Consider the following 24,122-nt stretch of genomic DNA (forward strand, 5'->3'; position numbering starts at 1 on the left):
GTATCCAATTTAGAAGAAGGTTGTGGGGGACTGAGTCAAAGGCCTTACAGAAGTCCAGACAGACTACATCCATTGTCTTCCCTTGTCCGCTTATGTAATCACTCCATCACAGAAGACAGCTAGGTTGGTGAGGCAGGACTTGCCCTTGGTGAAGCCATGCTGGCTGTCTCGAAACACCTCCCAGTCTTCCATGTGCCTTAGGAGGATCTATTTCGTGATATTTCCAGGCATAGAGGTGATGATGACAGGTTGGTAGTTGCCAGGGTCCTGCTTTCTACCCTTTTTAAAAAATGGGTGCAATGTTTCCCTTGTTCCAGTCGCCAGGGAGTTCACCTGACTGCCATGATTTTTCAGGTACCACAGAAGGTGGCTCGGCAACTACATCAGCCAGCTCCCTCAGAATTCTGGAATGCATCTAGTCCCTTAGACTTATGTATATTCAGGTTCCTCAGGTGGTTATGAACCTGATATTCTTACAGTGGGAGGGACTTTGCTTCCTCAGCCACCATCTTGAGGCCCATCCGCTCGAGGTATGGGAAGAGAGGTTGTCAGTGAAGACTGGGGCAAAAAAACGGAGTACCTCAGCCCTTCTCGTCTGTTGTTACCAGTTTGATAGTCATCTTCATTGGGGGGGTGGTGGTGGTAGGGAAAATACGCTTTCTTTGACAATCCTTTTCTCACTGACATACCTGTAGAAACCCTTCTTTATATTCTTTGCATGTCTTGCCAAATTTATCTCCAGCCACACCTTGGCCTTCCTGACCCTATCCCTACAAAACCAGACAGTGTCCCTATACTCTTCCCAGGATACCTGTCCCTGCTTCCGCTTCCTGGGCATTTCCTTGCCCTTTAGTTTGGCCAGCAGGTCTTGACTCAACCATGATTGTCTCTTGCCTTCCTTTCCTGATTCCTTACACACGGGGATCAAGTGCTCTTGCACTCTACAGAAAGCATCCTTAGAGATTTGCCAGCTCTGGTGTGCTCCCTTGTCTCCAAGGGCAGTTTCCCAGGGGGCCCTACCAACTTGAGCAGCTGGAAGATAACTAAAATTCAGGGTTCTGACTATACTCTTCACCAGACCCATATCCCTCAGGACTGCAAACTCCACCAGTGCATTATCACCGCAGCCCAGGCTGCCTTCAGTCTTGATGTCACCGATGAGCTCAGCAGCGTTGGTGAGCATGAGGTCCAGTATCACACCCGCTCTGGTAGGACTGTCTGTTATCTGGCTTAAGACGACAACTGTTGCTTGGGTTGCTGGCCCTGGTAGTACAAAAATGACTGCATGCACTGTTATTCCACATCTGTTATAGTACTTCCTCATTAAAGATGCAGTGAGGCCATTTGGATGCACTTCTCTTTTTGCTTTCAAAAATTACTCAAAAAATATTCTTTTAAAATTTGTTGCTTTCCTTTCAGAAAGGGAGAAACAACTCCAAGGAGGTTTTTACCTCTGATGATTTGTATCTGTTAGTGCATGAGCTGAATGTCATTTCACTTCTTATTGCAAATATATATTTTTAAGTTTGAAAGAGGATTTATGTTTTATCATGCTTCTGACAGATATGTAAGTTCACAGTATTTTCTAAAATGCTCCTAATCCTTCTGCCTATTTTTCCCACCCTTGTGTTAAGTTGGCTGGATATGTTAAACATGTGGAAATTAAATTGTGATTATTAAAACCCATTAATTAAAAACAAATACTTAAATGTGATGTGTTGGTACAAGAGTCCCTCAGCAACTGCCACTCTCCTATCCTATAAATACTATTGATCAAGTCTAATCTTTGCTCCGTGGCAGATACTTTAAAGTTGCATGATGCTTTCCTCCCTCTACCCAATACTTATTTTTAACTGTTGTTTTCCCCTGGATGTTCAAAAACATGACAGCTGTGTACCAGAAAGTCACTGTTCCATAGTAATAATCTGAGGTGTTTTAATTTTTCAGTCTTTTTGTGTTTCAAGCACTGAGGTTTCTGTGAAGCCAAGCTGTAACCTTTGAGAGGTAACCTAGTATGGACAAAAGGGGACTTAAAATAGCTCTGAACCTGTTTTCTTCTTTGATTTTAATGTGTGTGAATGTCACTTCTTGAATTGTAATCTCTTCTTTGAATGTGACAAGCATCTGTTCATATTTGAAAAGTAGCTGTAGGTTCTAAAAAATCTGTCCTGGTTGTGAACTTTCTTGATGGGTTGATTTATATATGAACTGCTGTGACTCATAGCACGCTACCTTATTTTTATCCAGATAATTACCTTGCTAAAAGATGTGTGAAATAGTATTTAAAGATTTGTTCCTTCAGCTTGAGGAGCAATGCTATTGTCTACCTTTTTATCTGTCCTCTTAATGTTATGTCAGACCAGAACTCATCTTCTGGTTGCTTTGCTTTCTTCCCAAATTTTTAAATTGAAATTCTTTCTGAAGTACTTAACAAAGAATTGTAAAAGTGAAAGCGAGGGCTGTAAAAATGTTATCTGAGCTGCAGTTCTTGTTTTTTTTTTTTTTTAAAGCTGTGTCAATTCCAGGTACATCATAAGAAATTTTAAAACTGCTTTGTTTTTTTGTATATGCAGTTACTGTTTGAAGAAATACGTATGCACACATGGAAATAACATGTAGGTAAAAGTTTCTAGAATTTCTAGAGGATCTTTATCCTCTTCAGCCTTGGCACTTTTTCATTTTTAATAGTGATGTGAACATCACAGGATCAACATGTGTTTTCACTTATGTCACTTGGGATGCTTCATAGGTTCACGATTCTCCAGGCTTGCAGGTTCATTATTTCACCTCTTGTTTTATGCTCTGGAACTGTTCAGGCTCAAAGCTTTTTTTTCTGCAAATCATTAAGTAGGATTCAACAGCAGGAGTGCTCTTAAATCTATTTTCAAATCTACTTCTATTTGAAAATAGTATAGTACTGGTAAAAACAGACAGTTCTGCTGAATCATAATGAAATAATTTGAGTTACTGTTTCATTTGTCTGTGAAGCTCCTCTGAGCTGTAGTCCTTGGTAAATAGGTAGTCACTGAGGAAATGGTATGGCATAGCATCCTCCCACCACCTCCCATTCTCTCCTCCCCTCAAATCAACAGCTCACGGCTGGACATATATGTTAATGATATTGATTTGATGTTAATGTACCTACTTGTGAACTGTGATTACTGGGGCAGACATCCTTGTGAATATCTGCTGCTGCTAAACCTGCTGGGAATTGTAAATGCCATTAATATAACTTCCAGAATGCTCTGAAATAACACGCTTGATTTTAACCAACAGAAAACTTAAAGAATCAAGTAAATAAACCAACATAATTGGATTAGATTTATTTCTCTTTTTTTTTTTTTTAAGATAGTGTACAATTTTCTCATCTTTTAGTTATACAAAGGTATAAAAGCTAGAAGTAGAAAGTGAGATACCATTTTAAATTATTTGTGCATTTAAATGCTCCTTAAAGCTTGATATAAATATAAGCAAATTATCACAAGGATTTTCGAACAGCAGATGGATGTCTATTCTCCCCCTTCCAGCCCCCGAGATATCCAGGAATATCTTTGGGAGAACTTGGTGTCCTTCCTGTAAGTACTCTAGTTTAAATGTAACCATCATAAATAAGCTATGTTTGTGCTGTGTTGAAATGGTCTTTAGCATCATTTAGTACTACAAACTCTCATGTGATATTAAAGATGGAGCATGAGGCACCAAATGTGTTGACTTATATATTCTGAGATCCAAGGTAAAGCTTAGTTTTGTATTTTAAAATATATTGCTTTTATTACAACAAAAATAACGTTGGTAAATTCAGCCTTCCATGTAGTTTAACTTTCCAGGGCTTTCTAAAAGAAAAACAAACCTGAACTTTGCACATTTTTCCAGTATTAGAAGTTTGTTTCATGATAAGACTTTACACCTTGGTTATGACTTGCATGAACTCAGGTTCCTCACCTACACGGCTGGGTTGGGAAGAGCAGCCTTCTGTGGCACGTTGCTCCACATGCTGGGAATGGCTTTGTCCACCCTCGCTCAGATGCTGCCACCAGTCATCTTTTGGGATGAGACTTCTGCCTGCTTTGCTGGGATTAGTCTCAATGTCTTTGTGAGCTCCTTGTTGTTTCTTCTTACGTGGTTATTGCTTTTACTCTGCTCAGCACAACTTGGTTTAGAAGGCTGCTAGCCAGTGTTGATTCTGCTGGTTGGTTTGTTGTGTTTGGTTTTTTTTTTTTTTTTTTTTTTTTTCTCCTTTGTCAATGCATTTTGTCTTGTCTTTGTTATCTGAAATAGCTTCTCTCTGAATTATCGATGTTCCGGAATGACTTCTTGCTTACTTTCTACTTTGATTGTCTCTTGCATTATTCTGTGAGATAAATATATTCATATGAAATACAGCATTAATCAGCCTCCGCAGTGTCTTTATATGTGAGTCTATAGCTGTCTCTGTAGTACTACAGATTACTAGGTAGAATTCTACAAATAACTTTAAATTCAGAGAATAAGGTTCTCAGTGTCTGTTACTGTAGGTAGATCTTATTTTAACAGGTAAGTCATCTTCTACTCCCCATCTTAACTGCTTCCAAAACACTAAGAGCAGGGTGTCATATTGCTTTGTGTTCTCCCTGCTATCTTGCCAGACTATCCTTTGAATGTGAGTACAGATGGTATGACTCATTTACACTTGTCCTAAGCAGTCGAGGTACTTAACACCAAGTATGTGCCTCCAGCTTTTGATTCCTGTGAAAAAGATAGTGTTTCCATCCCCCCAACCCAACTAGAATTATTTTGCTATAACTCAATCAGATGTTAGTTTGCCTTCCTTTAAAAATTGGGCATGCAGGATTTTTTCTTTTTTTTTTTTTTTTTTTTTTTCCTTGACTAAAATGCAATTGACTCTGATTTTGCTGAGGCCACTTTTAAATAGGAAAAATTATTTTAAGAAAATTGCTCTACCATTTGGGTCTAGAAAAATTGTAACCCTACTCTGGTACTTCTTCAGTACCTCTAAGACATAGATAACTATTTTTTCCTAGTGTATGAGGAAGCTAGTGTACTCTGCAACCTGGGAAACGTGTAAATCCTGAAACATTTTCTCAGATAGGCTGAACCTAGTAGAGCCTCAGTGTTGACTAGACCTTATCTGGGAGGTCTTAAATATCTTAAAAAATAGCTTCTCTTCCCTATTTAGCAGCAGGGACAGAAAAGGAGACTTAGGAACTTGAGTGTTTGTTTCGTGGGGGGGAGGATGTTATTTTCTTTTTTAATAGGATCAATCATTTATCCATGCCTTAGCTAAGGATCTGCTTTTACAGGTAATGCTAAGGAGCATGTAGTGTGTTGAAGTCACACTTGGCACTGAGCAACAGCAAAGGGGAAGTGAGAGCATGGGATAAAGTACAGGCTGGTGTGTAAAGTGCCTTATTTGTTCAACTTGTCACTTTTCACTGCAGTCAGACCCAAAATCAAGCTCTGTGTTGTGATAAAGTATCCTTTTTTCCTTTTGAAAGCAGTAAGTTTATTGAGAAAAAGGATCAGGAGCACCTTTTCCCTAACTTTTATTTAATATTACTAATTTAAATGGGCAAAACTTGGAAGTAGTTGCTCATTGTCCCATGGCCATGTCTATACATAAAAATTGTATAGTAGTTCTGGTTTTTGACCCAACTTTGTTTTCTTGCAGCTGTTTCCCATATATTCTGTTTATCAACAAAGATTTGGAGGACCAGCCTTTCCTTAAACCCGTGTAGGTGTTTATAATCGCCCCAGAGCTGCATGTCTGCTCTCACCTGGAAGCTGAACGCGTTTGTTTGAGCCTCGTACTCCCTCTGATGGCAAGCTGCAGTGCTTCTCTTGCTTTTTGTGTTCGCTTTCATCTCTCCCTCTTGGTCTCTGTTTTATTTTTCTGCTGTTATGCTGGGTTAGGCTAAATTGTTTTGTGTGTGTACATGTGTCCCAATGAAGGTGTAGTTTTAATAAAGATGATCAAATTGAAGGGCCATACCAGACTGCATATGTAATAGACAACAATAAGCTGTTTGGTCAGGTAGGGGGAAAGGAGGGAAAGCTTATCTGTTCTACCTGAGTTTATTTTACGTTTTTAAATATTACAGTTGCTCTTCTGAGATTCACGTAGAGTGTATTTCCTAATGCTTGGCTTAAAGTGATGACTCAGTCTCCCTAAACCTTGAATAAGAATAGTTTGCTCTCTTAAACTTAAATTCTTTGTTCCAGAGGTCAGGTATTTGAACTATATCAGCTTTTGCATGGTACAAAAAAAAAAAAAAAAAAAAAGTACTATAAAGACTTTATTAGTTCCTTTTGCATGGGATCATTATTAAGAAATTATTGTGTTTAAAATTTTGAAATTATGAATCAAGATTTTAATTTATAGAAAATAAATCTTAAAGAACTTACTGGCACTTGTGTGTTAATGATGTGGTAGCGTATGGTATTTTTTTATTAGTCATAAGTAAGTTTGGCAGGTAGAGTACAAATAGTGCAAAATAAAGCTGTTTATCATGTGGTTACAGAAGTAGAACATGATAGTTTATATGTCTCTGTACATGCCTGTGTACAAGGTCAGTTTGAGAGAAAAGATACCTGTCCTGTTACCCATGTAGCAAAGGCTCATTTACCACAACATTAATAAGAGAAGGAAACCAGCAGATCTCTGTGTTCTCATTATGTCTCCTTTCTGCTTCAGTAGTAGTAGTTGCAAACATTTCTTGGGTGTGTTTGTTAAATTATTATTAAATACTACTAATTTAGTTAAATTAACCTTTGCTTAACATAAATTATTTAAATGGATAAAGACTCAGTTCTTGTTCATTGTCACTGACTGTGGTGGCACTGTTAGGTATTTACTGCATGTGGTGCTGCCTTTCATGTGTAATGCTGTGACGGTTTCAGGTGGTGGAAGAGATGCTGGTAAGAGAAGTTTAAATGATTGTAATGAGTTTTGTGGTGTGTTGGTAGGCCTTTCCTGACAGCATGGGGAGAAGGTAAAATCCAAATTGATGGTGCATCTGAATCTGAGTCCCCTATTTAGTTCTGTTTGAATGAACAGTTAGCACTGTTGAGACATCAGGCTTTCATTTATTGCTTCTGTTTGCTTGCACCTGCTTGGGAATCCTATTTAGCACATATTTGGTGAATTTGGTGGACATAGGGGAACCTGTAAGCATCAGTCATAAAGACTGAGGTAGAGCTCTTTTAATTTTGAGCCTTTAATGTCTATTGAATGTGAAGCCAGTAGTCTTAAAAATTAAGGTGCCTATCTTAATTTGTCTTCAATTATCTTAACAGTGAAGTAACTAGAGCCTTCCAGGAATTCTGGCACTCGTATGAGACACATAAAGGAATATGTGCTGCTAAGAAATTCTGTGGTCTTCCACGGGTGTTTTGGTTTTCTTTGGTGTGCTGCCACCAAGTGACAAAACATGATATTGCTGCTTCTTAAAGGTGATAGCCATCAATCATGCTCTTTTCTTTATTTCCAACTGAAAAAGTTAGAATATTACTTTGCACTTTTTGTACATTCACATATAACATTCCAAATTATCGTTTGGAGTAACATGACTGCTTAGACAGTCTGACTGAAATTTCTAGGATAGAAAGATCATAAAAACAAAGCTTTTTTCCATCATCCTGCAGTTTAGTTTAGGGAGTCTAGATTTCTGTCAGTTGTTGGAAATAATCTTCAATTCGAAACAACACAGTGTAAGCACAAATCCAAACATAAAGATCAAGTATAAAAATGCTGAGACCAGAAAACAATATTTGTCATATCTGAAGATGTGCAGTGTGTTATAGAAACAAAGTTTGAATCCTGTTAGGCATTTCTGTTCAGGGTATCTTCTGACAAACAATCTTGTAAAAATAGTCAGTATATTAAACCAATAATCAGAGTGCTCAAAATACTTAAATGTGCTAATCTAAGCAAAAATTGCCTGGTAAGATGAAGGATATCAACATGGGCAAGAGGAGAATTGCAGATGGGGTGGGGATGGTCATGGGATGCTGAGGGTGACCTCATGTCTGTGTAGCTGACACATCTGCAGGGTGCCTCTGCTTTACCTTCTGCTGAGCACTGTGTGGACAGGAATGATGGGGGTATGTGTGCAGAAATTCCAGAAAAGATGATGCGTTGTCCCTGGTTAAGTACCACTGATTACATTACACTATTTATCATCTGGTCCTTATAGATGAGCTCTATAAAAGTTGCTGAGCCAGGAAATTATACTTTCTTTCTAAGAACATAAAATAAGACTTTAGTTACAGCATTATTTGGGAATATGATTTAAAGGTCTGAATTATAGATGAGACTAGCAGCCAAGATGCATCTAAACAGTTTAGCAAAACTACTTTAAGTGCTGTTTAAAAAGATTGTAACTATAAGCCCATATTAGAAAAGGTAGTCTCCCTTCATGTTTCTCCCCTGGGAGTTAGCTGTTGTCTTGCTCTGATGTTCAGCTATCTCCAGTTTGGGGGCTGAATTAGCAAAAAACAGTTTTGGCTTTGTAGGTCAGCTCATGGGACAGTAAGGTAACTGCAGTGGCAGCACAAAGAAAACGCTGGGGACATGTAACTGCAGTGGTAGTTCCTCTTTGTCCTTGGCTGTATTGGAGCTGAATAGATCATGTGCTACTCTGAACAGTTTGGAGAGGTGACTGAGGATTATTTTTTGACCAGAGTAACCAATTTATCAGTAAGACTCATTACACAATGTTGTAAATATAGTTATTTTGGAAGATTCTGTACCTGCTTACCACAGCTGTTACCCTTCTGTTTGTCTTAATTCTATACACCTTCTTAACAATGAAAGTTGAATCTATTGAGATTTGCACCCCCCTTCACCCTGGGTGGAAATGAGGCATCCATGAAGTCTGGGCTTTCTTTGTAAACATCACAGGTAAGAGAAGGAAGGAAGGAAAAATACTGATTCCTTCATTTTGGTCTACAAAAAAAGAAATCCATCAGTAAAAACCACTAGCAGTAAAGACTACAACTGTTTATGTAAATACATTGAAACTTCCAGAGATCCCCTCTTGGCATGGGAAATCTCTTGTGTTGCTGACTACACTGCCAGTTCTGTCCCAAGAAGTATTGGCATATCAGTATGTCAATTGTACTTCTTACTTTGTAAACAAATTAATAATAACCCAAGGTACAGTTTTGATTGCCCCAGTAAACAATAGGAACAGTTTTAACCTACTTAAAACTTTTACTTCTGAGATGACAGTAGTTGTTCCTGTAAAATATATCCAGCTTGTGATCTATTGGGTTATATTTAATCCTAGTGAAAGAGGATTTAAGTTCTGAATTTTTTTTCATGTAAATTAAGTATTAATTTTGCCTGTGGCCATTTCAACTCTGTCGTTAATCTTTCTCTCTCATGCTGAGTAAACACTACTGCACCTGGTCATGTGGCATTTTTCATGGTAAGAAATTTCTGAATAATTTCATTAAATGCTGTGTGGCATTTCTGTTTTGTATTTCTTTGTTCTAATGTTCTTCAAGTACTTGTGATGTTTGCTGAAATAACACAGTATGTAAATTTAATGATATCCAGCATGGGTTGTATGACATAAGTTTCGCTTCCACGTTACAGAACTGATCTATAAAGGAAATACCCAAACTGTTTAGAGATCTTGGGGAACTGGAGTAATGGATAGACCTCTCAATTGGAAGATACTTATGTTCCTAATTCACAAAGTAGTAGGGTTGTGTAATTAAGCAGTGTCTTTATTCTGTTTAAGGTAAATGTGTCAAGGTTGCATGTTAACTTAATTCTGCCATTTTCTAGCTTGGTTTAACCCCAGCAGGCAGCTCAGCCTCACACTGCTGCTTACTCATTCCCCATCCCTGCGTCGGGATGGGGGAGAGAATCGGAAAGATAAAAATGAGAAAACTTGCAGGTTGCGACAAAGGCAATTTAATAGGTAAAGCAAAAGCAGTACTACATGCAAGCAAAGCAAAACAAGGAATTAATTCCCGACTTCCCATGGGCAGGCAGGTGTTCAACTGTCTCCAGGACAGCCAGGCTCCATCACACATAACGATTCCTTGGGAAGACAAGCACCATCACTCCAAATATTCACCCCTTCCTCCTCCTTCCCCCGGCTTTTATTGCTGAGCAGGATGTCATATGGTGTGGGATATCCCTTTGGTCAGTGGGGTCAGCTGTCCCGGCTCTGTCCCCTCCAGCTTCTCTTGTACCACCAGCTTGCCTACTGGTGGGGCAGCGTGAGAAGCAGGAAAGGTCTTGGTGCTGTGCAAGCACTGTTCAGCAATAACTAAAACATCCCTGTGTTATCAGTGCTGTTTTCATCACAAATCCAAAATACAGCATCATACAAGCTACGGTGAAGAAAATGAACGGTATCCCAGCCAATAAGTTTACACTTAGTAACTTGAGCTAGTGTTTTGTATGCAGTATTTTTGATCTTTGCATGTTTGGAAAAAGGTAACTACAATAGCTAGCTGTTTTGGCATGTAAAGAAAATGGGTAAACAAAAAAAATGTAAAACTTGTCAGGAAGAGATGCCTGTAATTTAACTTTTATAGCATGAAAACAAGCAGACTGTGTGAGATCATCTGGTTTGTGGCGGCACTTTTTTATTTGCTATATTTATTTTGATAGTTTCTGGATTGTATAAGGCCATAAGAAAAACTAGGTTAGGCCTTGAGTTGGTATAGCATGTGATGGGTGGTGGAAGTCTTTAAGAGAACACGAGTAGACTTCCTTGCTGCTTTAGTGCCATGGGTATGTTTTAGCTTTATACCTGAAGTTGCATTCACTGTTATGTCTTGCATTTTTTTTTTTTTTTTGCTTCAGATTCCTAACTCTGTTTTATATGTTCCAATTTCAAGACTAAACATCCATTGTTTCATTTGAAATGACAGATTTTTTTTTTTTTTTTTGAGTCTGTTTTCCTGTTTAATCATGACAGTGACTCTTGAGCAGGCTGTTGCCTTCCAGTTTTAGGCTCTAGTTCAGCTACTTCTTTTTTCCACCTAGCATGGGAAAATAGATTGAGACTGCACCTAAAAGTAGTTCTAAAATTACAAAAAGAGCATTAGTGTCAAGCCCTCCCCTAGGGGAGATTATGCTATGCTAGTATTGCTAGCAAAGCATCTATGGATTCTCTGAACAAAGTAGTCTGTGTTGACAAAAGTCCACATTAGTGTTTGCTTGCATAATTACTTCAGTGGTATAAAGCCACTGTCCATCCCAACTTGCATAGGCTTGCTGAAAAATTTTTTCGTTTAGGTGTCAGTCAAAGAATTAGCTGCTTGCTCTTGAGGAGTGCAAAACACTTTTAAGCTGTTACACTAGTTTTTGTTGATTCCTCTTGGTAAGCTGAAGCTGTTACGGAGAGAAGGATATGTAAACCTGGCATAGTGAAAAAAAATTGTAACAGCTTAGAGAAGATGTAAATGTTATCTTTTCCATGTCTATTTATTGAGGAAGAATCGGTTACATGTAGACTCCAGATTTTGGAAAAGTGTTGAAGTTTTTGATTGACTTCAAAAGTAAATTTACCTGAGAAGCTAGTGTACATCACTTCAAATTCTTACTGCTGATTAAAAGCTGAAGAAGCCAGTTTTAATCAACAGGCCTCATGTTCATCAGTTCTGATTTTTTTTTTTTTTTTAAACTGTACTGCTCCTGAAGGAGATCTCTAATCTGAAAAAAGCAGCACCTGCCTGTTTTTTTTTCTGTGTTGCTACCACCAGGTTAGAAAATTGGAATCTGTACTCACTCAGCATGGTCTGACCCTGTTCCTTCTATCTCCGTAGTGCAGACTCCGACAGGGAAACCAATAGCAGTAGTACCGATTACCAGTAGTAAAAAGATGCATTGCTTCTATTATTTCTGTTTGAAAGCACCTGGTTCTGGGAGTGGTAACAATGATATAGGAGAATTTTGGTAGAACTTTGCATTCTGAAAGTTCATGATGGTCTGATAGATTTCTAAGCAGAGGAACAGTTGATGGGTGTAAGAGAAGTCGTTTTAGTACTTCTCCCCGTAGTCAACTACTTTCTCTAACTGGATGAGGAAGGGGGGAAGATTGTCATGGGTAGTAGTTTCAGTTGCTTGAAGTTTTTCCTTTAATGGTGTGGGGCATGAACCTTGGTTCTAATCCTTTCTCTATGCATTTCTACTCCCTAAGCATGTGACTTTCAAAACCAAAAAGCAAAGCTGTGATTCATTTCAGAGCTCCCTATGGGCAGGTGTGTTTATAAAACTGAAGCAAGCAGTAGTCTTTTGTTTTTCACAGTCTGCCCAGAGCTGATCTAGCCCTGTTTGGGCTTTGGGTAGCCCCTCAGTCTGTGCCCCCAGCAGCTGGGACTCGCCTGGTGAAGTACCGTGGGCAGGGCTTCCGTGGGCACTCCAGTTAGGGCGCCTGGGAAGACATCTCCCTGGTGAGAGGGACCCTTTAATGGCAGAGCTTAACAGTGTCTTTGGTTGCTAAGTGTTGCCTGTGGGCATTCCTGACTATATACTTGCAGCATTTGCAGCAGAATTGTACAAACTGGTACTATTTGATTGAAGATCTCTTTTGCAAGACAGGCATTCCTATCAAGACTAGTAGGGGCTTTATATGGTTCCACTATACTCCTTTTGTTTTGTCTGAATGTTTCTGTAGCTGCTGTGATTTGCACAGAGGTGTTTGGTTTCTGATAGTTGCCATATGGTTAGGGTGAATATGTAATTTTCAGAGTTTCAAGACAAATATTATATTCAGAATTTCATCCGAATAGATAGCTGAACTCACGCTCAGCATCTGAAGATAAATGGCACATAGAACTCTTTCAGATCTTGATTAGAACAACCTCCCCAAGCTCTTCAGTTTGTGCCCCTGTTTATTATGGTCTGTGGCTGATATCTTCAAAAGCCTCCTCTATAAGGAATTCGTTGTTATAACTTTGCTTGCTACCAATGAGGTGGTGTACCTTGCTATTAAGTATTTTTGTATCTGCTTGCCTCAGAAATGGGATAACTTTGGATATAAAGTTGGGCCTAATAATCGAACGATTAAGCATCAGGATTTGTTGAGGTGCTGTGTGGGTTTGGTTTTTTTAATTTTTTTTTTTTAACACACACACACACACACACACGCGCACCAGCCCTTGTAAATATTAATCTTCACTGAGATGCAGCTGCTTTTTACTGCTGAAGCTCGATGTACACTGCTTACAAACTATGGGTAAGATCTGTTTTGATATATATGTGAATATAGGTGAAGTTCCTAACATACAGTTGAGTTAGTTTCCAGGTAAAAGCTAACTTGAGTGATTTGTTTTTTCTTCTTAAATCTGAACAAATTTGTTGATACATAATTGAACAAACAGAGTTACCAACCTTAAAACAAGCAAACAAAACAGTACAAAAAACAGACCTGCAGAAGACCCTAAACCCAAAGATGCTTCAGTTTATTGATACAGAACTGTAATGAGATTAAAAATAAGCAACCCATGGTAGGGAACCGCTGATATTTGCAGACCCTCTGCCTGCTGCCATCAGTTTATGCAGTCAGCTTTTGCACTCTGGTTTGGTACTCTGCCATGAAACCCAATAGGAACCCGCTTTAAGCCAATTTGTACCTTTCTGAGTGGTATGCTTTAAATTAATTCTTACAGGGAGAAAAGCACCTGTATTTTCACTGTTTTCCAGTAGTAAAACTGTTCATAGTGTTATTGAAGTGACCCAAAGAACCTGACTTTCATTTTCCCCGAGGAATTCCACTGTTCTCTTTCCCTGTATAGTCAAGTGGATTTTATACCTCTTTAATTAATCATCATGTTAAATCTCCTTAGGCACTTACAATAATCAGGTACGTTCTGTTCTGTACTCCTGGTGCCAGTTTTATTTTTACTGTTTTGAAGAGCTGCAGCTTCATTTAGTTCCTTAACCTCATGTGCCTAGGAATCTGAAGACCAAGCTGCTTTACAGTGTAGATGTCTCCCATAATTTGGCAGGAGTTGGAGCGTGTGTGAAGCTTCAGGTTGCAGATCTCTCCCCACATCTGATCTTTTCCAGTTTTGTATGTTTGTTGATTTTTTTTTTTTTTTTTTTTTTTTTTTTTCCCCCCTCACCTGTCCTGTCCTGGACAGGAATTGACCTGGAACAGCTTAAGTGCAAATGAAAGCATTAGGGGAAAATGTCTTGACTTCCAGATGGTGGGAAGAAGTGCTGGGCTTCCCCTTCACCTCCTTATGTCTGTCTTGGGGATGAAGTAGCTGTAAAGATAATGGTTAATAGTGCTTTAGTTAGAAAACTGAAAGCCATGGTTGCTGATATACATTGTCTTGCTCTTGTGCTAATACAAAAACGATGAACATCCTTATTTAGAAATACAGTGCATGCTAAAATACTTCCAAAAACTGCACTTGCTGAAGGGTAATTAATTTCCGAGCAAAGCTCATTAGGCCACTTTTTACAGGTTATGGGAATTGTTTATGGCAGGAAATTGTTCTTTTGGGGTAAATTATTCAGAACACTGGGTTGCCAGACAGGTACAAGACATCTGAAAACATTTGTAGTATACAGATAAGAGACTTTAACTCAAGGAGATTTGGGCTGATACAGACAGCCCCAATAATAATAAAATCACAAACCAGAAATCCATTATTTGTGTGTAATGAGTACCGGAATGGTGCATGTTTCTTTGACCTTTCAAAATTTCATGTACCTGCTACAAAATAGCGTGGTACTATAACTTAAATTGTTATAAGTGTGGGTTGAGCTGATGAAAATAAAATTTATTTTTCTCCTAGTCTTAATAATAGCTGATTTTCCCCCCCAGCCCCCTCTACCCCGTGGTCTTTAACTGATTCTAGCACCTGATGCAGAAAACATGAGTCTGAAGTCTGGCTGAGTTACAAAGCCGGATGCTTACGGCAGTTAGCATGGTCTATCTACCATTTCTGTAGATGTTGCTAGTGGCTCTTTAATATAAATGTGTGGAGCAAGATAAGCTTTAGTTTTAAGTGTATTACACTGGATTCTTTCTTAAGTGTGTACTTCGAGATGAGCTAATTTTGGTATTTTATAAACAACAATAGGTGTGCTATTTCCCTTGTTGACCAGGTGGTGATAGTAATGACTGAAAATATATTATACTCTCTTCCAGGGTGAATGGAATTTACCAGCTGCTGCTTTTTGGCTGGGGTGGGAGAGAATGTGTTGGGAAAAATAAGCTGACTGACAGTTTGCTTGTTCCATCTCTGTTAAAGCCAGGATCCGTGTGGGACAAGGAGTTGATGGGGTGTTTCTCTGGGATGGAAAGTGAATCTTTTTGTTGTCCTACTTGATTTGGTTTTAATGCTATAGGAATTCCACTTTAAAAGAAATATAAACCAAAGCTTGTATTAGGTAAATACTTGAGAATCTTTTCTTCTTCCCTTAGGCATAGGAAAGAGATGAAGTAGAAGTGTTTTTTTTAATAGTTTTATTTAAAAAAACCACAAAGCCTCACAGATTTTGCCAAAATATTGAAACATTGCGCTCAGGAATGCTACAGATACTTTAGAAAACAAAATTCAAGTGTTCTTTTTTACAAGATCAAGAAACTTGAAGTAGCAATTCTAAGAAAATGACATAATGGGCTGTCTTTTCATTTTTAAGAAGTAACAATATCCTCTAAGTGGCTTTGTCTTACATACGTAGGTAAAGATAAATATTTCAAAAGAATGCGTCTTTCCCCCCCAACCCCTTGCATATTAGTATTTTGTGGATATTGTTAATTAAATTAGCTCTGAAGTATTTTAGAATAGTCTGGTAATACGCCAAGCAAATAAGCATTATAGGCCTATTGCATTTATATTAGTGTCATATTTTTCACTGTTCAGAACTTTATAATTTTATTTAGCAAGAAGTAGTTTATCAGTCTTGAGATGTATGATGTTTGACTTGACTATTTACATAGATTGCTACAGACCTTTTTCCTTGGTTTGTGGGTTTTTGCATTTTTTTTTTGTTGTTGTTCTTCTGTCTCAGTCAAGAAGGAAGAAATGGCAGAGGTTTTTTTTTTTTTTTTGTACATATTAGACAGCCTGTTCAGGAAGGTGAAGGGTAACACACTTCTATTCCAGAATGAGAATCTGGAAGGCACCTCGCCTTTTTCCTTTGTTTTCTATGGTACAACAGTGCTAAATTAAGCTTATTGATACTTCACCATAAATTGAACTGGAAATGGTGAATTTTGTTAATATTCTTAAGTAATCATGTGTGTAACTACGAAGGTTCTTATGCACTTCAGAAAATAAAGTGTTTCTGCATAGCCCCGGAAAATAGTTCAGCGCTAATTTCTGTCAATTGGGGAAGAATACTTCCAGTCTTGTTCTTCATATGACAATTGTCCTATTTTTCTTGCTGGTCTCTCTGTTTCACAAAGTGTTTCAGGTTCTGTGGTTGCTCCCCTGGAGTTTGGAGGGGCTGTAGCTGAAGAGAGGTACCTTGTCTTTGTGTATTCCATGGTTCAGTGTTTGGGGGGGATGACACTGCTCATCCAAAATGAATGCTAAGTAGTTTTTTATTAAGAGAAAATTAGCAATACACCAAATAATGTCCAGTATGTTTATAAAGAAGATAACATGACATTAAAGAAAAAGTGATTGGAGTTTTAAAATCAGAGAAAAACTGAACTAAGAGTAGACCTTAAAATTTTTTTAAATATCCATGAGGTGTCAGTGTACATCCAAGAAGAAACCTGGAGAGATCAATAATTCCTTCTGAAAAAATAGTCGGTTGCTTTTATTTCCTAGGTCTTGAAATCATTTGCAGGAGAGAAGGCAACAGCAGCTGAGTCAAGACTCCAGAAATTCATATCTGCATGACTTAAAGGTTGCATTTTCATAATAATGTGTGTGGTGCTTTTTAAACAAGATGTTTAAGTTTACTGATGGGTTTCTAGAGTTTGGTTTAGTTTACAAAACAATTTGAGTTCAGTGATGTTCTCTTGATTGTCATATATTTTGAGCAGGCTGGTTGCATTAGTAGTTTTCTAGGGGAGACTTTGCACAGCTTCGTACATAAGATATGAACAAATAGGAACATTCTAAACCATATTCTTGACTTTTTGTTACTAAACGTTAAAGTGTTCCTAACACATTCATGAAACTCAGTATATTTACGTTTTATAGAAACCTGGTTTTTGTTTTTCATAGTGCTTTCACAAAATACAAGTTACCTTGCCAAAAAGTGGTAGAAAACAGTTGCATATGAGATGTTCTGTGGCCTCATTTCTGCAAAAACTTCAGCAGATACTCTCCCTTTTCATACCTGCATGTTGCTGAATGGGATTTGGTTATTTATAGATTCTAAGATACCTAAGCGTATGTTTTTTTAGAGGCAAGTGTATATAGAAGTTAATTTTCTTCATGTTTTAAATAAATAATGTACTGCTCATGTGTATTATGTATTCTATTTTGATACCATCTTTCAGATTCTTTACTATAAGCACTCCTTTATAAAGCATTTTGTTGGCTTTTAGAAATGCCAGAATTTACTTTGCAAGTTCTCCTCTAGGTGTCATCTTAATTGAATAAATCACCGATTGAAATGTGTTAGGAAGATTTTGGAAGAAATGAACCCTAAAATAATCCTGATTAAAACAAACAAACAAACAAAAAACAAAAAACAAACCACAAGTTTAACTTTTAAATCACGTATGGATGATTGTGTAAAGTTGTAACTACTTTGTTGTGCTTTCATGGTAATACGTGAATTGTTCACATGTGGATTCTGCATGCATAATTGGTTTTGTGTGCATTTTTTGAAAACTAGGCCCTGAAATTCTCCAGACTGTTCTTATTGACATATGCTTTATGAATACTGTTAATACCGTAGAGACAGTTTGACTAACGTAATCTGTGAAATTTCTGTGTTGTGAAATATTTTCCTTTTTTAATTAAACTTACTAGGAGTGATTTATATGCTGAATCATGGGAGAAAAACTTGAGTTCTTTCCGTAAGTAAGTTTTTGTGTAAACAGAAAGAATTTCACGGGCGATACACTTCATTGTAATAGTGTCCAATTTTGGACAAGTTCACCTGTCAAGAAGACTGTTTTGAGATATTTTAAGGAAAATACAAAGAACAAATTAGTTCTGATACATTGTTGATGAAGGGAGCTCAGTTTATGGGTGCGGTTTTCCAAAGCAATCCCATCATTTTCTGTCGCAGTGAGCAGTTAGAATGCTCCCACTGCTTCTGTGTCAGCTGTCGGCCCATGATGAGATGGCTCAAATAATTCACCAGAAAAAAAAACAAACAAAAAAAACCCAACAACAAAAAACCAAAAAAAAAAAACCCCACAAAAAACGAATAGGGGCAATTGGATCACACAAATGCCTGTGCTGGCTCAGGAAGGGGATGTGAATGTGCAAGGATCTTATGGGGAAGGGAGGAGTGAAGAGTCTCTTGGGTAGCCAACAGTTAAAATCAGACTCACCCACTTCTTCAGATGTCACTTCAAAAAAAAAAAAAACCAACACCCAAAACCTCAAACAAACAAAACCCAAACAAATAATTTCTAAGCAGGTAAAACTTTTATTAGTGTTCTAAATTAATACTTTGTTATATTTTGTGAAATTTAATTCAGTAATAGACTGCTCAGCTTTTTAAGGAAAGCGCTTTTTAATCTTCTGAATAGCAGAATTGAAAAATTGATAGCAAAAGTAACTTTTAAGAATAAACATTGCTTAAGTGATCTTATCCTGAAGGGATATATGAAAGCCCTCCTGGGAGCTGCTTCCCTGGTGGGCATCAAGGGGAGGACTCTTTGCAAGGTTTGAAGCAGCAGGGTAAGATTCTTGGCTGTTGCAGTATTTCTCCTTGCTCAGATTTGGGAAAAGCCATCCATTTTGGCAGCTGCAGAAGATTCAGATGAGCTCTCTCATCCTGGAGTAGTGTGCGTGTGTGTGTGTGAATATGTGGATTTTATCCAGCTGTGTTTCCCAGAGTATTTGTAGATGCCAGGAAGGAGCTCACTCTTTGGATATGGGGGAGGTATAAGGGTTTCCTAAAAACTTCTAGGAAATTTTGCTTCCCCCGAACAGAAAACCCTGATACATGAGGCAGCTATTGACCCACGTTATTTTAAAGAGAATCAGGGTCATTCATGTACAGTGATACTGAGTGTTTACATACCAAAGAGATAAAATACGAAAGTGTGGTGGTGTCCATAGAAACTAGAATACATTTTGCTCACTTGCTTATAGTATTTTGAGTCCCTGGTACGTATGGAAACAAAATCCCACATGTGAACAAGCTGGCTGAACGGTGGTTTTTGTGGTTGCAGTCTATTCATATCTACCCCAAACTGTATTAAAAGTATTGCACTGGTAGGAATGTTATATGCATTTTTAGTATTATACTAGTTAAATATTTATCATTTTGTTTCAGCTCTTACAACTCTCCTGCAAGAGAGAATCTGATTTCAAAAATCTTTAAAAGAAAACTTTTATATATTTTAAAGAAAATTAATCAATGTGTTCAGCACCCTCCCCTCCCAAAACCCATCCTGGAAAAAAAACCCTCAACACCAAACTCCCCCACCCTCTATAGCAACACTCTTCCCTGGGTGGGACAGGGAGGGGGAGCCTGGGCTGTAGGCAGATTGTACCATCACATGATTAATAAGTAAGAAAATCGAAACAGAAACACTTAAAGGCAACAATTTTTCTTTTTTTTGATGTTAAGAGTTTTTGAGCTATTTGGTATTTCAGCCTCTTCTTCCCTCCAGTATTACTGATTTCCAAAACTTTCTACTAGGAGAGTTTCCGTAACGACAAAAATGGAGAATAGGTGTTTTTGAAGGAGTAGATTTTGTAGTCCTTTTCTCAGTCACAAAATCAGAGCTATGTTTTGAATGGTAGAAGTTGTGTGGTCTTCTGAGAAAATATTTGCCGCTATTGCTCAGTCATTCTAAATATAGTGTTTCCTCTTGTTGGTGCTTCTTAGTTCTTTTTTTTTAATCAGAATATTATGCTATGAGTGAGTAACAGTCAGATATTCAAAGCTAATTTAACTTTCCTTCCCTAAGATGGCCGGACCTGGGAAGTGTTAGGAATTGCTTCCATGCAATTCCCAGTGCCCTTTCTGGTAGGGGAAAAGCAGTCTATCTGTATTATATAGTTGCTCCTACTTAGTTGTTTTTTTTTTTTCCCTTCTCAGTCCAACCCTTGTTCCTTCCCCTCTTGGTCCTTTTATCACTGGAGGCCAGTGAGTGCTGTGTAACACTTTTTTGGATGCACTGCTGTGCTCTATTCTTAGCTTTTCACAGGCTGTTCATTATTCCTCATTCTTAATTGGTTGTATCTTGTTGCTCCTGTGACTGGATTAACATTTTGTTACTACTGGCTGCTGAAATCACACAACTGTGTAACTCCAAGCAAAGCATAGGCTAAGATAAAACCCTACTAATATACCTGAAACAAGACCTGTAATGGACTTGCCATAGCAAAATTTCCAAGAGGAATTTTGCAAATATAGCTAAAATTAAATAGACGTAATTAACAGTTGGGAGTTGGTGGGCTTTCTTACTTTGGCCTACAGAGGTACTATTCACTGAGCTTCCTGAGTTTTGTGTTGTGGTTTGTTTGTTGTTTGTTTTGTTGGTTTGGGTTTTTTTAGGGGGGGGTGGGGTGGTGGTGTGCGTCAAAAAAACCCCCAACTGTTGTCCTTTTGTTCTTTCTTTGATAGTTGAAAGCGGATCGGTCTTGTTCATTTTCTTGAATACTTAACAGCTTATTTTCTTCAATAGTCTACAGCAATTTGTTACTTGAGAAAAGCAACCAATTCTGGAAATGTCCTAAGCTGATGTGAGTCATCACTGAAGGTTTTAAATAGTTGAATGTGATGTTTGTTTCCTCCCTTCCATTGCTCAAAATGGTATGAATCATTTTTTCAGTGTTTCCCAGATAATTGTCTGAGAGGAAGCAGTGTGCGTTTCTGACTCAAGTTCTTAAATGTTGGTGGGGCACTCCCAACCACTGCTGGTTTTGGCCGTGTGGGAATTCCATAGGAATTTCAGACAAATGTATAAAAGCAAACATTTTGTAACCATGGCAACGTACCCATGAGGATTGATGTGGTTGGTGACATAAAACTGTGAAAACCCTCTACTGACTGGCATAACTGACTTGAGTTTTCTGCCTAAATTCTGTGATTGGTACGAGATAAAAATTCAGTCATGAGAATCACTTTTCAAGTTTGTAGAAGGTCTTGTAGAATACTGGGATTTGTATTATGCTTTTGTATGGCTACCTGCTACTGTTCTTCTCTGCTAAAATTAAAACATCTCTTATGAACCCAAATCTCTTCCATAATTTTAGAAGCTCCTAGTCAAATTCAGGTCTCCTTGTTCTTTCTACGTAACTTGGAGCGCAGCTCAAAAGAAATACGTACTCCAGTGTAACTGCGATGGTGCTGAAAAAATTAGTCAGCTAATGGATTTTATAGGGGGAAGAGGAGGGGAAAAGGAAGAGAATAACACATCTGCATTAAAGAATAGTATTGGGAGGAATAATTTTGATGTGACTTGGAAAGGAGTAACTGATTTGTCTGTCATCCCAAGCTCATCAAACATGCTGCAATGACGGCTTTTGTATGCCATCCTTTAGAGTGGAGCTAGTGATAGAATCAGATTGGTCACTTGTCATAGGCAGCAGAGCGACTCTCACTTCTAGAAATCGACCCAATTAACATTTGTTTCTTCAGAAACTCAGCAGTGTGTCAATCCAGCAGAGTTTTAATGAGGAAATGATAAACTTTATTCCAGGTTTCTTGGCTCCAGCTAGAATTTCCTGATTTTCCATCTCAATACCAGCACTGTCCAGTGCTGAATTTGGGTGTGTTGCATTGTGCTGCCTTTCCTTTCGAAAGGTTTCCAGCCTTCAGCAAAAGAACCAAAGTTAAGAAAAAAGCCAAGTGAGAATAAAGGACTTCTAGCCCACACAGATAAATGAGCCTCATGGGGGAAGCTGAGTGGCCCTACTGACCAAATGTAATGCATTCCTAATCATCTACTGGAGAAAGAGCATCCAAAAAAAAAAAAAAAAAACCAAAACAAAACAAAAAAACCAAACAAACAAAAAACAAACAAACAAAAAAACCCCCCACCAAACAGAGGAGGGGGTGGGGGTGGGGGGAAAGGCATCCAAATGCAGGGAGGTTGGAACTTGTTCTTTTTATCATGTAACAATGAAAGATCACAATCGGGCGTGGGTTTTTTGATTAAGCAGATGGTAGGTGGGAATTGCTTCTTTTCCATGGAATACTGTCATAGGGAATTGGATTCAGTGTATCAGAGCAAGAAGAAGCTGTTAAGCTTGCTGGACCATGCTTTAGAAAACCCCAAGGAGATCTACTGATATTCAAGGATGCACCACACAGAGGTGTGTGGTGATCTTGTGCATTATAGCATCTGTCCTTGAAGCCCAGGCCATGCACCGTATTTGCAAGCCTCAGAATACTTACTGAAGAATGAAAAGCAAGCCTGTTGTATGGTGAAAATAAGAGAATGTTACGTTGACCTTTTGTGATGTGGGTTAGGTTTTTTGGTAATAAATGATGGCTTGATTCTGTTTTCTTTGCAGAAGCAGTACTGCAGGAAGAAATTTTCAAAGGGGAAATACATAAAAATCTTTAGAGCATGACTAGAGATCAGTAGAAAAGTAGATCAAAGAAGATGTACTAATTCTTTGCTTATGCCTGCATGCCCAAAGGGAATTCTCTTAGTTGTTTTACCAGCTGCCCTAATACAATTTAGTAGGATCATGTTTTACTTTATAAGAGTGCATGCACTATCGGTATAAAAACTTTCAAGGCACTGTGATAGATGATATAAAACAAAAATTAGGAATTCTGCAGTCATTTATTTGCTCCAGCCAGGCTACCTTTATCTGTTTCTTCTCTTTGGGAAGATGTAATAGTGTTGCTTCCTGAAGCATCAGTGTCGTGGTTTGAGCCTGGTCGGCAGCCAACCACCACGCAGCCACTCTTTCTCCCTTCTCTTCCGGCAATGAGAAGGGACAGAGAGCCAGGCTTGGGGTTCGAGATAGGACTGGGATGGGGAAAAAATCCCCCTTTATGATCATGAGCAAAAGGCAGACTCGTTAGGGGAAGAAAAAAAAAGAACATACGTTTATTACAGACACTAACAACATATAACAGAGTAGGGCAGTGAGAAGCATTGCCACATCTTGAGAACACCTTCCCCCCACCCCTCCCTTCTTCCCGGGCTCAGCTCTGCTCCCGATATCTCTACCTCCTCCCCCAGCGGCGCAGGGGCAGGGAATGGGGGGTGCAGTCAGTGCTGCCACTTGCTCCATCTTCAGTGGGGGGATCCTGGAACTTGTTCCCCCTGCTCCAGCGTGGTCCCCCTCTCACAGGAGACAGCCCTCCACAGACTTTCTCCAACATGAGTCCCTCCCACAGGCCGCAGCGTTCCCCACACTGCTCCGTCATGGGTCACCAACTTTCTCCGACTGGATTCCCTCCCACGGCTGCAGCCCTTCCCGAGCTGCTCCGGCGTGGGACTCCCCCGCATGCTGCAATCCTCCCAGTGCTGAATTACAGCAGTGGGGCTGCCCTTTCCCACGAGACCCCGGCCTTCTTCGGGCACAGAACCTGGATGAGCCTTGATCAGGCCATAAATCAGTGTCTGCTCCACCGTAGATCTTCATGGGTGGCAGGGGGGGCCGCCCTGCCGTCTCCCCACAGGATACAGGGGGGTCTCTGCTCCGGCACACCTCCCCCCTCCTTTCTTCCTCCGTTCCTCCACTGACCTTGGTGTTCACGCAGCTGCAGCAGCTCCTCCCCACCAGTCCCACTGCTCCTCACCACGTCCCTTCTTAAATACGTTATCGCAGAGGCGCAGCTGATGGGCTCAGTTTCCAAACAGAAGTGGAGCTGACTTGGAGCTGGGGGAGCTTCGAGAAGCTTCTCACAGGGGGCCGCCCCGATAGCCCCTTCCCCTGCCACCAAAAAAAACTCCACAACTCACTCAACCCAGGACAATCAGGCTGTCAGTGCCAGCTGTGACGGTGAGTTGCTGTCTTCTGTCTCTGGGTTGATATTTTCACTCTGCTATTGTGGCGTTCCTGTGCAATCTCACCTCCCA

General features: G+C 39.1%; 1 protein-coding gene across 2 annotated transcripts in view; it reads left to right on the forward strand.

Moving 5' to 3' along the window:
• The window catches only part of ANKRD28 (ankyrin repeat domain 28), a 129,050-nt gene that overhangs the window by 15,135 nt on the left and 89,793 nt on the right, over positions 1–24,122 (forward strand). The window contains exon 1 of one of the 2 annotated variants that reach the window (XM_042801699.1): positions 16,821–16,840. The exons of the other annotated variant lie outside the window; for it this stretch is intronic. The gene's annotated coding sequence lies outside the window, so the exon portion shown is untranslated. Of the gene's footprint in view, positions 1–16,820; positions 16,841–24,122 lie in introns of those variants that run through there. 2 annotated transcript variants of the gene reach the window in all.

This window comes from Tyto alba, unplaced genomic scaffold, assembly GCF_018691265.1.
Source record: "Tyto alba isolate M040663 unplaced genomic scaffold, T.alba_DEE_v4.0 Super-Scaffold_38, whole genome shotgun sequence".
In the NCBI taxonomy this organism is placed as follows: domain Eukaryota; kingdom Metazoa; phylum Chordata; class Aves; order Strigiformes; family Tytonidae; genus Tyto; species Tyto alba.